We start from the raw sequence: 14,439 nt of genomic DNA on the forward strand, positions 1-14,439 counted from the left end.
AACTACACAGAAGCATTGTGTGAAACTTATTTCTGATATGTTCCTTAAGCTAACAGAGTTAAACCATACTTTTGATTGCGCAGTTCTGAACACTCTTTCTGTAGAAAATGCAAGTGGACATTCGGAGCGCTAAGAGGGTAATAGTGGAAAAAGGAATATATTCAAATATAAACTACACAGTAGCATTCTGTGAAAATACTTTCTGTTCTGTGCATTCAACTAACAGAGTTGAACCTTACTTTTGATTGAGCCGTTCTGAAACACTCTTTCTGGAGAAACTGCAATTGGACATGCTAAGCGCTAAGAGGCCTACATTGGGAAAAAGAATATCTTCAAATAAAAACTACACAGATGCATTCTGTGAAACTTATTTCTGATCTGTAAATTCAGTTAACAGAGATAAATCATATTTTTGATTGAGCAGTTATGAAACACTCTTTTTGTAGAAAATGCAAGAGGAGATTCGGAGCGCTAAGAGGGTAATAGTGGAAAAAGGAATGTCTCTAAATATAAACTACACAGAATCATTCTGTGAAACTTCTTTCTGATCTGTGCATTCAGCTAACAGAGTTAAACCATACTTTTGATTGAGCAGATCTGAACACTCTTTCTGTAGAAAATGCAACTGGACATTTGGAGCGCTAAGAGAGTAGTAGTGGAAAAAGGAATATATTCAAATATAAACTACACAGAAGCATTCTGTGAAACTTCTTTCTGATCTGAGCATTCAGCTAACAGAGTTAAACCATACTTTTGATTGAGCAGTTTTGAAACACTCTGTCTGTAGAAAATGCAACTGGACATTCGTAGCGCTAAGTGGGTAATAGTGGAAAAAAGAATATGTTCAAATATAAAGTACACAGAAGCATTGCATGAAACTTCTTTCTGTTCTGTGCATTCAACTAACAGAGTTGAACCTTACTTTTGATTGAGCCGTTCTGAAACACTCTTTCTGTAGAAACTGCAATTGGACATTCTGAGCGCTAAGAGGCCTATATTGGGAAAAAGAATGTCTACAAATAAAAACTACACAGAAGAATTGTGTGAAACTTCTTTCTGTTCTGTTTGTTCAACTAAAAGAGTTGAACCTTAGTTTTGATTGAGCCGTTCTGAAACACTCTTTCTGTAGAAAATGCAAGTGGAGATTCGGAGCGCTAAGAGGGTAATAGTGGAAAAAGGAATGTCTTCAAATATAAACTACACAGAATCATGCGGTGAAACTTCTTTCTGATCTGTGCATTCAGCTAACAGAGTTAAACCATACTTTTGATTGAGCAGATCTGAACACTCTTTCTGTAGAAAATGCAACTGGACATTTGGAGCGCTAAGAGCGTAGTAGTGGAAAAAGGAATATATTCAAATATAAACTACACAGAAGCATTCTGTGAAACTTCTTTCTGATCTGAGCATTCAGCTAACAGAGTTAAACCATACTTTTGATTGAGCAGTTTTGAAACACTCTGTCTGTAGAAAATGCAACTGGACATTCGTAGCGCTAAGTGGGTAATAGTGGAAAAAAGAATATGTTCAAATATAAACTACACAGAAGCATTGTATGAAACTTCTTTCTGTCCTGTGCATTCAAATAACAGAGTTGAACCTTACTTTTGATTGAGCCGTTCTGAAACACTCTTTCTGTAGAAACTGCAATTGGACATTCTGAGCGCTAAGAGGCCTATATTGGGAAAAAGAATGTCTACAAATAAAAACTACACAGAAGAATTGTGTGAAACTTCTTTCTGTTCTGTTTGTTCAACAAAAAGAGTTGAACCTTAGTTTTGATTGAGCCGTTCTGAAACACTCTTTCTGTAGAAAATGCAAGTGGAGATTCGGAGCGCTAAGAGGGTAATAGTGGAAAAAGGAATGTCTCCAAATATAAACTACACAGAATCATTCTGTGAAACTTCTTTCTGATCTGTGCATTCAGCTAACAGAGTTAAACCATACTTTTGATTGAGCAGATCTGAACACTCTTTCTGTAGAAAATGCAACTGGACATTTGGAGCGCTAAGAGAGTAGTAGTGGAAAAAGGAATATATTCAAATATAAACTACACAGAAGCATTCTGTGAAACTTCTTTCTGATCTGTGCATTCAGCTAACAGAGTTAAACCATACTTTTGATTGAGCAGTATTGAAACGCTCTGTCTGTAGAAAATGCAACTGGACATTCGTAGCGCTAAGTGGGTAATAGTGGAAAAAAGAATATGTTCAAATATAAACTACACAGAAGCATTGTATGAAACTATTTCTGTTCTGTGCATTCAACTAACAGAATCGAACCTTACTTTTGATTGAGCCTTTCTGAAACACTCTTTCTGTAGAAACTGCAATTGGACATTCTGAGCGCTAAGAGGCCTATATTGGGAAAAATAATATCTTCAAATAAAAACTACACAGAAGCATTGTGTGAAACTTATTTCTGATATGTTCCTTAAGCTAACAGAGTTAAACCATACTTTTGATTGCGCAGTTCTGAACACTCTTTCTGTAGAAAATGCAAGTGGACATTCGGAGCGCTAAGAGGGTAATAGTGGAAAAAGGAATATATTCAAATATAAACTACACAGTAGCATTCTGTGAAAATACTTTCTGTTCTGTGCATTCAACTAACAGAGTTGAACCTTACTTTTGATTGAGCCGTTCTGAAACACTCTTTCTGGAGAAACTGCAATTGGACATGCTAAGCGCTAAGAGGCCTACATTGGGAAAAAGAATATCTTCAAATAAAAACTACACAGATGCATTCTGTGAAACTTATTTCTGATCTGTAAATTCAGTTAACAGAGATAAATCATATTTTTGATTGAGCAGTTATGAAACACTCTTTTTGTAGAAAATGCAAGAGGAGATTCGGAGCGCTAAGAGGGTAATAGAGGAAAAAGGAATGTCTTCAAATATAAACTACACAGAATAATTCGGTGAAACTTCTTTCTGATCTGTGCATTCAGCTAACAGAGTTAAACCATACTTTTGATTGAGCAGATCTGAACACTCTTTCTGTAGAAAATGCAACTGGACATTTGGAGCGCTAAGAGCGTAGTGGAAAAAGGAATATATTCAAATATAAACTACACAGAAGCATTCTGTGAAACTTCTTTCTGATCAGAGCATTCAGCTAACAGAGTTAAACCATACCTTTGATTGAGCAGTTTAAAAACACTCTGTCTGTAGAAAATGCAACTGGACATTCGTAGCGCTAAGTGGGTAATAGTGGAAAAAAGAATATGTTCAAATAGAAACTACACAGAAGCATTGTATGAAACTTCTTTCTGTTCTGTGCATTCAACTAACAGAGTTGAACCTTACTTTTGATTGAGCCGTTCTGAAACACTCTTTCTGTAGAAACTGCAATTGGACATTCTGAGCGCTAAGAGGCCTATATTGGGAAAAAGAATGTCTACAAATAAAAACTACACAGAAGAATTGTGTGAAACTTCTTTCTGTTCTGTTTGTTCAACTAGAAGAGTTGAACCTTAGTTTCGATTGAGCCGTTCTGAAACACTCTTTCTGTAGAAAATGCAAGTGGAGATTCGGAGCGCTAAGAGGGTAATAGTGGAAAAAGGAATGTCTCAAAATATAAACTACACAGAATCATTCTGTGAAACTTCTTTCTGATCTGTGCATTCAGCTAACAGAGTTAAACCATACTTTTGATTGAGCAGATCTGAACACTCTTTCTGTAGAAAATGCAACTGGACTTTTGGAACGCTAAGAGAGTAGTAGTGGAAAAAGGAATATATTCAAATATAAACTACACAGAAGCATTCTGTGAAACTTCTTTCTGATCTGAGCATTCAGCTAACAGAGTTAAACCATACTTTTGATTGAGCAGTCTTGAAACACTCTGTCTGTAGAAAATGCAACTGGACATTCGTAGCGCTAAGTGGGTAATAGTGGAAAAAAGAATATGTTCAAATATAAACTACACAGAAGCATTGTATGAAACTTCTTTCTGTTCTGTGCATTCAACTAACAGAGTTGAACCTTACTTTTGATTGAGCCTTTCTGAAACACTCTTTCTGTAGAAACTGCAATTGGACATTCTGAGCGCTAAGAGGCCTCTATTGGGAAAAATAATATCTTCAAATAAAAACTACACAGAAGCATTGTGTGAAACTTATTTCTGATATGTTCATTAAGCTAACAGAGTTAAACCATACTTTTGATTGCGCAGTTCTGAACACTCTTTCTGTAGAAAATGCAAGTGGACATTCGGAGCGCTAAGAGGGTAATAGTGGAAAAAGGAATATATTCAAATATAAACTACACAGTAGCATTCTGTGAAAATTCTTTCTGTTCTGTGCATTCAACTAACAGAGTTGAACCTTACTTTTGATTGAGCCGTTCTGAAACACTCTTTCTGTAGAAACTGCAATTGGACATGCTAAGCGCTAAGAGGCCTACATTGGGAAAAAGAATATCTTCAAATAAAAACTACACAGATGCATTCTGTGAAACTTATTTCTGATCTGTAAATTCAGTTAACAGAGATAAAACATATTTTTGATTGAGCAGTTATGAAACACTCTTTTTGTAGAAAATGCAAGTGGAGATTCGGAGCGCTAAGAGGGTAATAGTGGAAAAAGGAATGTCTTCAAATATAAACTACACAGAATCATTCGGTGAAACATCTTTCTGATCTGTGCATTCAGCTAACAGAGTTAAACCATACTTTTGATTGAGCAGATCTGAACACTCTTTCTGTAGAAAATGCAACTGGACATTTGGAGCGCTAAGAGCGTAGTAGTGGAAAAAGGAATATATTCAAATATAAACTACACAGAAGCATTCTGTGAAACTTCTTTCTGATCTGAGCATTCAGCTAACAGAGTTAAACCATACTTTTGATTGAGCAGTTTTGAAACACTCTGTCTGTAGAAAATGCAACTGGACATTCGTAGCGCTAAGTGGGTAATAGTGGAAAAAACAATATGTTCAAATATAAACTACACAGAAGCATTGTATGAAACTACTTTCTGTTCTGTGCATTCAACTAACAGAGTTGAACCTTACTTTTGATTGAGCCGTTCTGAAACACTCTTTCTGTAGAAACTGCAATTGGACATTCTGAGCGCTAGGAGGCCTATATTGGGAAAAAGAATGTCTACAAATAAAAATTACACAGAAGAATTGTGTGAAACTTCTTTCTGTTCTGTTTGTTCAACTAAAAGAGTTGAACCTTAGTTTTGATTGAGCCGTTCTGAAACACTCTTTCTGTAGAAAATGCAAGTGGAGATTCGGAGCGCTAAGAGGGTAATAGTGGAAAAAGGAATGTCTCCAAATATAAACTACACAGAATCATTCTGTGAAACTTCTTTCTGATCTGTGCATTCAGCTAACAGAATTAAACCATACTTTTGATTGAGCAGATATGAACACTCTTTCTGTAGAAAATGCAACTGGACATTTGGAGCGCTAAGAGAGTAGTAGTGGAAAAAGGAATATATTCAAATATAAACTACACAGAAGCATTCAGTGAAATTTCTTTCTGATCTGAGCATTCAGCTAACAGAGTTAAACCATACTTTTGATTGAGCAGTTTTGAAACACTCTGTCTGTAGAAAATGCAACTGGACATTCGTAGCGCTAAGTGGGTAATAGTGGAAAAAAGAATATGTTCAAATATAAACTACACAGAAGCATTGTATGAAACTTCTTTCTGTTCTGTGCATTCAACTAACAGAGTTGAACCTCACTTTTGATAGAGCCTTTCTGAAACACTCTTTCTGTAGAAACTGCAATTGGACATTCTGAGCGCTAAGAGGCCTATATTGGGAAAAATAATATCTTCAAATAAAAACTACACAGAAGCATTGTGTGAAACTTATTTCTGATATGTTCATTAAGCTAACAGAGTTAAATCATACTTTTGATTGCGCAGTTCTGAACACTCTTTCTGTAGAAAATGCAAGTGGATATTCGGAGCGCTAAGAGGGTAATAGTGGAAAAAGGAATATATTCAAATATAAACTACACAGTAGCATTCTGTGAAAATTCTTTCTGTTCTGTGCATTCAACTAACAGAGTTGAACCTTACTTTTGATTGAGCCGTTCTGAAACACTCTTTCTGTAGAAACTGCAATTGGACATGCTAAGCGCTAAGAGGCCTACATTGGGAAAAAGAATATCTTCAAATAAAAACTACACAGATGCATTCTGTGAAACTTATTTCTGATCTGTAAATTCAGTTAACAGAGATAAAACATATTTTTGATTGAGCAGTTATGAAACACTCTTTTTGTAGAAAATGCAAGTGGAGATTCGGAGCGCTAAGAGGGTAATAGTGGAAAAAGGAATGTCTTCAAATATAAACTACACAGAATCATTCGGTGAAACTTCTTTCTGATCTGTGCATTCAGCTAACAGAGTTAAACCATACTTTTGATTGAGCAGATCTGAACACTCTTTCTGTAGAAAATGCAACTGGACATTTGGAGCGCTAAGAGCGTAGTAGTGGAAAAAGGAATATATTCAAATATAAACTACACAGAAGCATTCTGTGAAACTTCTTTCTGATCTCAGCATTCAGCTAACAGAGTTAAACCATACTTTTGATTGAGCAGTTTTGAAACACTCTGTCTGTAGAAAATGCAACTGGACATTCGTAGCGCTAAGTGGGTAATAGTGGAAAAAAGAATATGTTCAAATATAAACTACACAGAAGCATTGTATGAAACTTCTTTCTGTTCTGTGCATTCAACTAACAGAGTTGAACCTTACTTTTGATTGAGCCGTTCTGAAACACTCTATCTGTAGAAACTGCAATTGGACATTCTGAGCGCTAAGAGGCCTATATTGGGAAAAAGAATGTCTACAAATAAAAACTACACAGAAGAATTGTGTGAAACTTCTTTCTGTTCTGTTTGTTCAACTAAAAGAGTTGAACCTTAGTTTTGATAGAGCCGTTCTGAAACACTCTTTCTGTAGAAAATGCAAGTGGAGATTCGGAGCGCTAAGAGGGTAATAGTGGAAAAAGGAATGTCTCCAAATATAAACTACACAGAATCATTCTGTGAAACTTCTTTCTGATCTGTGCATTCAGCTAACAGAGTTAAACCATACTTTTGATTGAGCAGATCTGAACACTCTTTCTGTAGAAAATGCAACTGGACATTTGGAGCCCTAAGAGAGTAGTAGTGGAAAAAGGAATATATTCAAATATAAACTACACAGAAGCATTCTGTGAAACTTCTTTCTGATCTGAGCATTCAGCTAACAGAGTTAAACCATACTTTTGATTGAGCAGTTTTGAAACACTCTGTCTGTAGAAAATGCAACTGGACATTCGTAGCGCTAAGTGGGTAATAGTGGAAAAAAGAATATGTTCAAATATAAACTACATAGAAGCATTGTATGAAACTTCTTTCTGTTCTGTGCATTCAACTAACAGAGTTGAACCTTAATTTTGATTGAGCCTTTCTGAAACACTCTTTCTGTAGAAACTGCAATTGGACATTCTGAGCGCTAAGAGGCCTCTATTGGGAAAAATAATATCTTCAAATAAAAACTACACAGAAGCATTGTGTGAAACTTATTTCTGATATGTTCATTAAGCTAACAGAGTTAAACCATACTTTTGATTGCGCAGTTCTGAACACTCTTTCTGTAGATAATGCAAGTGCACATTCGGAGCGCTAAGAGGGTAATAGTGGAAAAAGGAATATATTCAAATATAAACTACACAGTAGCATTCTGTGAAAATTCTTTCTGTTCTGTGCATTCAACTAACAGAGTTGACCCTTACTTTTGATTGAGCCGTTCTGAAACACTCTTTCTGTAGAAACTGCAATTGGACATGCTAAGCGCTAAGAGGCCTATATTGGGAAAAAGAATATCTTCAAATAAAAACTACACAGATGCATTCTGTGAAACTTTTTCCTGATCTGTAAATTCAGTTAACAGAGATAAAACATATTTTTGATTGAGCAGTTATGAAACACTCTTTCTGTAGAAAATGAAAGTGGAAATTCGGAGCGCTAAGAAGGTAATAGTGGAAAAAGGAATGTCTCCAAATATAAACTACACAGAATCATTCTGTGAAACTTCTTTCTGATCTGTGCATTCAGCTAACAGAGTTAAACCATACTTTTGATTGAGCAGATCTGAACACTCTTTCTGTAGAAAATGCAACTGGACATTTGGAGCGCTAAGAGAGTAGTAGTGGAAAAAGGAATATATTCATATATAAACTACACAGAAGCATTCTGTGAAACTTCTTTCTGATCTGAGCTTTCAGCTAACAGATTTAAACCATACTTTTGATTGAGCAGTTTTGAAACACTCTGTCTGTAGAAAATGCAACTGGACATTCGTAGCGCTAAGTGGGTAATAGTGGAAAAAAGAATATGTTCAAATATAAACTACACAGAAGCATTGTATGAAACTTCTTTCTGTTCTGTGCATTCAACTAACAGAGTTGAACCTTACTTTTGATTGAGCCTTTCTGAAACACTCTTTCTGTAGAAACTGCAATTGGACATTCTGAGCGCTAAGAGGCCTCTATTGGGAAAAATAATATCTTCAAATAAAAACTACACAGAAGCATTGTGTGAAACTTATTTCTGATATGTTCATTAAGCTAACAGAGTTAAACCATACTTTTGATTGCGCAGTTCTGAACACTCTTTCTGTAGAAAATGCAAGTGGACATTCGGAGCGCTAAGTGGGTAATAGTGGAAAAAGGAATATATTCAAATATAAACTGCACAGTAGCATTCTGTGAAAATTCTTTCTGTTCTGTGCATTCAACTAACAGAGTTGAACCTTACTTTTGATTGAGCCGTTCTGAAACACTCTTTCTGTAGAAACTGCAATTGGACATGCTAAGCGCTAAGAGGCCTACATTGGGAAAAAGAATATCTTCAAATAAAAACTACACAGATGCATTCTGTGAAACTTATTTCTGATCTGTAAATTCAGTTAACAGAGATAAAACATATTTTTGATTGAGCAGTTATGAAACACTCTTTTTGTAGAAAATGCAAGTGGAGATTCGGAGCGCTAAGAGGGTAATAGTGGAAAAATTAATGTCTTCAAATATAAACTACACAGAATCATTCGGTGAAACTTCTTTCTGATCTGTGCATTCAGCTAACAGAGTTAAACCATACTTTTGATTGAGCAGATCTGAACACTCTTTCTGTAGAAAATGCAACTGGACATTTGGAGCGCTAAGAGCGTAGTAGTGGAAAAAGGAATATATTCAAATATAAACTACACAGAAGCATTCTGTGAAACTTCTTTCTGATCTGAGCATTCAGCTAACAGAGTTAAACCATACTTTTGATTGAGCAGTTTTGAAACACTCTGTCTGTAGAAAATGCATCTGAACATTCGTAGCGCTAAGTGGGTAATAGTGGAAAAAAGAATATGTTCAAATATAAACTACACAGAAGCATTGTATGAAACTACTTTCTGTTCTGTGCATTCAACTAACAGAGTTGAACCTTACTTTTGATTGAGCCGTTCTGAAACACTCCTTCTGTAGAAACTGCAATTGGACTTTCTGAGCGCTAAGAGGCCTATATTGGGAAAAAGAATGTCTACAAATAAAAACTACACAGAAGAATTGTGTGAAACTTCTTTTTGTTCTGTTTGTTCAACTAAAAGAGTTGAACCTTAGTTTTGATTGAGCCGTTCTGAAACACTCTTTCTGTAGAAAATGCAAGTGGAGATTCGGAGCGCTAAGAAGGTAATAGTGGAAAAAGGAATGTCTCCAAATATAAACTACACAGAATCATTCTGTGAAACATCTTTCTGATCTGTGCATTCAGCTAACAGAGTTAAACCATACTTTTGATTGAGCAGATCTGAACACTCTTTCTGTAGAAAATGCAACTGGACATTTGGAGCGCTAAGAGAGTAGTAGTGGAAAAAGGAATATATTCAAATATAAACTACACAGAAGCATTCTGTGAAACTTCTTTCTGATCTGAGCATTCAGCTAACAGAGTTAAACCATACTTTTGATTGAGCAGTTTTGAAACACTCTGTCTGTAGAAAATGCAACTGGACATTCGTAGCGCTAAGTGGGTAATATTGGAAAAAAGAATATGTTCAAATATAAACTACACAGAAGCATTGTATGAAACTTCTTTCTGTTCTGTGCATTCAACTAACAGAGTTGAACCTTACTTTTGATTGAGCCTTTCTGAAACACTCTTTCTGTAGAAACTGCAATTGGGAATTCTGAGCGCTAAGAGGCCTCTATTGGGAAAAATAATATCTTCAAATAAAAACTACACAGAAGCATTGTGTGAAACTTATTTCTGATATGTTCATTAAGCTAACAGAGTTAAACCATACTTTTGATTGCGCAGTTCTGAACACTCTTTCTGTAGAAAATGCAAGTGGACATTCGGAGCGCTAAGAGGGTAATAGTGGAAAAAGGAATATATTCAAATATAAACTACACAGTAGCATTCTGTGAAAATTCTTTCTGTTCTGTGCATTCAACTAACAGAGTTGAACCTTACTTTTGATTGAGCCGTTCTGAAACACTCTTTCTGTAGAAACTGCAATTGGACATGCTAAGCGCTAAGAGGCCTACATTGGGAAAAAGAATATCTTCAAATAAAAACTACACAGATGCATTCTGTGAAACTTATTTCTGATCTGTAAATTCAGTTAACAGAGATAAAACATATTTTTGATTGAGCAGTTATGAAACACTCTTTTTGTAGAAAATGCAAGTGGAGATTCGGAGCGCTAAGAGGGTAATAGTGGAAAAAGGAATGTCTTCAAATATAAACTACACAGAATCATTCGGTGAAACATCTTTCTGATCTGTGCATTCAGCTAACAGAGTTAAACCATACTTTTGATTGAGCAGATCTGAACACTCTTTCTGTAGAAAATGCAACTGGACATTTGGAGCGCTAAGAGCGTAGTAGTGGAAAAAGGAATATATTCAAATATAAACTACACAGAAGCATTCTGTGAAACTTCTTTCTGATCTGAGCATTCAGCTAACAGAGTTAAACCATACTTTTGATTGAGCAGTTTTGAAACACTCTGTCTGTAGAAAATGCAACTGGACATTCGTAGCGCTAAGTGGGTAATAGTGGAAAAAACAATATGTTCAAATATAAACTACACAGAAGCATTGTATGAAACTACTTTCTGTTCTGTGCATTCAACTAACAGAGTTGAACCTTACTTTTGATTGAGCCGTTCTGAAACACTCTTTCTGTAGAAACTGCAATTGGACATTCTGAGCGCTAGGAGGCCTATATTGGGAAAAAGAATGTCTACAAATAAAAATTACACAGAAGAATTGTGTGAAACTTCTTTCTGTTCTGTTTGTTCAACTAAAAGAGTTGAACCTTAGTTTTGATTGAGCCGTTCTGAAACACTCTTTCTGTAGAAAATGCAAGTGGAGATTCGGAGCGCTAAGAGGGTAATAGTGGAAAAAGGAATGTCTCCAAATATAAACTACACAGAATCATTCTGTGAAACTTCTTTCTGATCTGTGCATTCAGCTAACAGAATTAAACCATACTTTTGATTGAGCAGATATGAACACTCTTTCTGTAGAAAATGCAACTGGACATTTGGAGCGCTAAGAGAGTAGTAGTGGAAAAAGGAATATATTCAAATATAAACTACACAGAAGCATTCAGTGAAATTTCTTTCTGATCTGAGCATTCAGCTAACAGAGTTAAACCATACTTTTGATTGAGCAGTTTTGAAACACTCTGTCTGTAGAAAATGCAACTGGACATTCGTAGCGCTAAGTGGGTAATAGTGGAAAAAAGAATATGTTCAAATATAAACTACACAGAAGCATTGTATGAAACTTCTTTCTGTTCTGTGCATTCAACTAACAGAGTTGAACCTCACTTTTGATAGAGCCTTTCTGAAACACTCTTTCTGTAGAAACTGCAATTGGACATTCTGAGCGCTAAGAGGCCTATATTGGGAAAAATAATATCTTCAAATAAAAACTACACAGAAGCATTGTGTGAAACTTATTTCTGATATGTTCATTAAGCTAACAGAGTTAAATCATACTTTTGATTGCGCAGTTCTGAACACTCTTTCTGTAGAAAATGCAAGTGGACATTCGGAGCGCTAAGAGGGTAATAGTGGAAAAAGGAATATATTCAAATATAAACTACACAGTAGCATTCTGTGAAAATTCTTTCTGTTCTGTGCATTCAACTAACAGAGTTGAACCTTACTTTTGATTGAGCCGTTCTGAAACACTCTTTCTGTAGAAACTGCAATTGGACATGCTAAGCGCTAAGAGGCCTACATTGGGAAAAAGAATATCTTCAAATAAAAACTACACAGATGCATTCTGTGAAACTTATTTCTGATCTGTAAATTCAGTTAACAGAGATAAAACATATTTTTGATTGAGCAGTTATGAAACACTCTTTTTGTAGAAAATGCAAGTGGAGATTCGGAGCGCTAAGAGGGTAATAGTGGAAAAAGGAATGTCTTCAAATATAAACTACACAGAATCATTCGGTGAAACTTCTTTCTGATCTGTGCATTCAGCTAACAGAGTTAAACCATACTTTTGATTGAGCAGATCTGAACACTCTTTCTGTAGAAAATGCAACTGGACATTTGGAGCGCTAAGAGCGTAGTAGTGGAAAAAGGAATATATTCAAATATAAACTACACAGAAGCATTCTGTGAAACTTCTTTCTGATCTCAGCATTCAGCTAACAGAGTTAAACCATACTTTTGATTGAGCAGTTTTGAAACACTCTGTCTGTAGAAAATGCAACTGGACATTCGTAGCGCTAAGTGGGTAATAGTGGAAAAAAGAATATGTTCAAATATAAACTACACAGAAGCATTGTATGAAACTTCTTTCTGTTCTGTGCATTCAACTAACAGAGTTGAACCTTACTTTTGATTGAGCCGTTCTGAAACACTCTATCTGTAGAAACTGCAATTGGACATTCTGAGCGCTAAGAGGCCTATATTGGGAAAAAGAATGTCTACAAATAAAAACTACACAGAAGAATTGTGTGAAACTTTTTCCTGATCTGTAAATTCAGTTAACAGAGATAAAACATATTTTTGATTGAGCAGTTATGAAACACTCTTTCTGTAGAAAATGAAAGTGGAAATTCGGAGCGCTAAGAAGGTAATAGTGGAAAAAGGAATGTCTCCAAATATAAACTACACAGAATCATTCTGTGAAACTTCTTTCTGATCTGTGCATTCAGCTAACAGAGTTAAACCATACTTTTGATTGAGCAGATCTGAACACTCTTTCTGTAGAAAATGCAACTGGACATTTGGAGCGCTAAGAGAGTAGTAGTGGAAAAAGGAATATATTCAAATATAAACTACACAGAAGCATTCTGTGAAACTTCTTTCTGATCTGAGCATTCAGCTAACAGAGTTAAACCATACTTTTGATTGAGCAGTTTTGAAACACTCTGTCTGTAGAAAATGCAACTGGACATTCGTAGCGCTAAGTGGGTAATAGTGGAAAAAAGAATATGTTCAAATATAAACTACATAGAAGCATTGTATGAAACTTCTTTCTGTTCTGTGCATTCAACTAACAGAGTTGAACCTTAATTTTGATTGAGCCTTTCTGAAACACTCTTTCTGTAGAAACTGCAATTGGACATTCTGAGCGCTAAGAGGCCTCTATTGGGAAAAATAATATCTTCAAATAAAAACTACACAGAAGCATTGTGTGAAACTTATTTCTGATATGTTCATTAAGCTAACAGAGTTAAACCATACTTTTGATTGCGCAGTTCTGAACACTCTTTCTGTAGATAATGCAAGTGCACATTCGGAGCGCTAAGAGGGTAATAGTGGAAAAAGGAATATATTCAAATATAAACTACACAGTAGCATTCTGTGAAAATTCTTTCTGTTCTGTGCATTCAACTAACAGAGTTGACCCTTACTTTTGATTGAGCCGTTCTGAAACACTCTTTCTGTAGAAACTGCAATTGGACATGCTAAGCGCTAAGAGGCCTATATTGGGAAAAAGAATATCTTCAAATAAAAACTACACAGATGCATTCTGTGAAACTTTTTCCTGATCTGTAAATTCAGTTAACAGAGATAAAACATATTTTTGATTGAGCAGTTATGAAACACTCTTTCTGTAGAAAATGAAAGTGGAAATTCGGAGCGCTAAGAAGGTAATAGTGGAAAAAGGAATGTCTCCAAATATAAACTACACAGAATCATTCTGTGAAACTTCTTTCTGATCTGTGCATTCAGCTAACAGAGTTAAACCATACTTTTGATTGAGCAGATCTGAACACTCTTTCTGTAGAAAATGCAACTGGACATTTGGAGCGCTAAGAGAGTAGTAGTGGAAAAAGGAATATATTCATATATAAACTACACAGAAGCATTCTGTGAAACTTCTTTCTGATCTGAGCTTTCAGCTAACAGATTTAAACCATACTTTTGATTGAGCAGTTTTGAAACACTCTGTCTGTAG

The sequence above is a fragment of the Symphalangus syndactylus genome, chromosome 9, assembly GCF_028878055.3.
Source record: "Symphalangus syndactylus isolate Jambi chromosome 9, NHGRI_mSymSyn1-v2.1_pri, whole genome shotgun sequence".
NCBI classification, from domain to species: domain Eukaryota; kingdom Metazoa; phylum Chordata; class Mammalia; order Primates; family Hylobatidae; genus Symphalangus; species Symphalangus syndactylus.